The following is a 2,268-nucleotide window of genomic DNA, read 5'->3' as shown; positions in this document are numbered from 1 at the left end:
GAAAGGGACATGTGAGAATTGGTGATCCAAAAAAGACAGCATCATGGATAACTAACTCTTTCTGATTGCATTAGTGGAAGTAGCCAAATCCGTCTTCTGGCTTGGCAGTGGAAGTGGAATGGTTTGCAGTGCAGCTGCAAAGAGACCGAGTTTATAGGGTAGTAGTGCCAACACTGCTAGATGTGATGATTGTCCCAAGGAAGATTCCCTGGGACCATTGTATAAACCATAACGTTTAATATCTTTGGCAGTATTAGTGACTACTTCGCTGGATGAGTTTGGTAGTAGGATTTTGGGCTATGTGGTGTCTAGCCTGGCTCTTTAGCCAATCTATTGATTTTGTAAGTTGTCAACAATTATTTAAAGACCATACATGTATTGTTTTTAATCAACAATGACCAAAGAATGCAAGTATATGGCCTATTATGTATGTGTATAGGCATTCAGGCTTATAGAGAGGAACAAGTGCAGAGAGGTATATGTGTAGGGATCTAGAGTCATAGTGGACACAATTACAGATACCTCTAAGGTACAACCAAATACCTTAAGATATTGGTTTTCTGGGTTGAAATTTTAGGACCCTAGGGTCATGGAATAATTCAGTCCATTGGAAAGTGTATGATTCCCCAAGTTCATGTTCTGCACCCTGATTGGTAACATCTGGGATCTTAAAATCTTATGAGCAGCTATCTAAGGTACAACTATGGATCTCTACTTAGCAGCAACAAAAGAGAAAGAAGGAGACCAGCCTCCAACAGGAACCAGTCTACAGGACTAATAGGCTACACAAGTCAAGACCTAGTCTGCTCTGAGGCTGGAAGAACTAGCTGGTGCTTGGCTACCACTACCGACCATTCTGAGCAGAGCCACAACAGACGACCTCAGATGAATGGTAGAAAAATGTGAAGTATAACTCAAATTCTTAAGCAGTCCAGACTTGCTAGAACAATTGAGATCAGAGGACTTCCTGAGACTAATATCCTGAGACACTCTTTCAACTTTGAACTGATACGCTCCTGAGACAACCTTTTAATAAAATAAGAGTGTATAAAACATTTATAAATGAAAACATATATTTTTATATATTTTATAAAGTAAAGGTTATAAAATTAAGGATATTACCTATGGCTATAATGCTCCATTGACATAGTTTGAAATCTTGACAGATACTTCCGTAAGTATTGATTGTGGTTACAAGTCAAATGGAATCCTCAACAATCTCAATCCTTCTCTATACTCTTGACATTGGTTTTATTGGTCCAGCTATGAGGATTTTTCAAGAAAAAGAAGACAAAAAAAGAAAGAAAAAGAAAAGAAAAGAAAAAACAACAAAGTAAAAATAGTGAGAAAAACAAAACAAAACATCAAAACAAGACCAAAAGATTAAAAAATAATTACTGTGAAGTAAAGATGAAAGATATAAGGTGTAGGGAAACTAAAGTACTGGAAACAGATTGCAATGAAAGAGCATACTGACGCACTGGAAAATGTACCTAATGTCACTGAACAATTTGAATAAAAATAATCCAATGAGGGAGGAGATGAACCAATCAGAGTGCATTGTAGCAACGATACAATTTTCCTCTAGTTCTTAAATGCTCCCCCCGCCCCACTATCATAATCCCAATTCTACCTTCATATCCGGCTGGACTGGAGGATGTACACTGGCATAGATAGGAACTGGAAATACAGGTAATCCAGGGCAGATGAACCCCTCAGGACCAGTGGAGAGAGTGGCGATAGCGGGAGGGTGGAGGGAAGGTGAGGGAGAAAGGGGGAACAGATGACAAGGTCTACATATGGCCTCCTCTCTGGGGGATGGACAGCGGAGAAGTGGGTGAGGTAGATGTTGGATGGTGCAAGATATGATAAAATAATAATAATTTATAAATTATCAAGGGTTCAGGGGGAGGGGGGAGCAGGGAGAGAAGGGGGAAAATGAGCTGATACCAAGGGCTCAAGTAGAAAGCAGGGGTTGTGAGAATGATGATGGCAACATATGTACTAATGTACTGGACACAAATGGTGTATGTACGGGTTGTGAAGAGTTGTATGAGCCCCTAATAAAATGATTATTAAAACAAATAATCCAATGAGAACCTAATCTACTGTGTAAACTTTTACCAAAACACAATGAAATAGAATATAAATCTCTCTGTAATATATTTTCTTGTGATAAAAATATGTATCAATATATATGCCATCTTGACAATGTCTGCTTGTACAATTCAGTAACATTGATCACATTTTTCCAATGGTGTAATCATT

The sequence above is a fragment of the Echinops telfairi genome, unplaced genomic scaffold, assembly GCF_000313985.2.
Source record: "Echinops telfairi isolate 266 unplaced genomic scaffold, ASM31398v2 ScPeMD7_7400;HRSCAF=8409, whole genome shotgun sequence".
Classification (NCBI taxonomy): domain Eukaryota; kingdom Metazoa; phylum Chordata; class Mammalia; order Afrosoricida; family Tenrecidae; genus Echinops; species Echinops telfairi.
The sequence above is the reverse complement of the archived record's forward strand: the minus strand, read 5'-3'. Positions refer to the sequence as shown.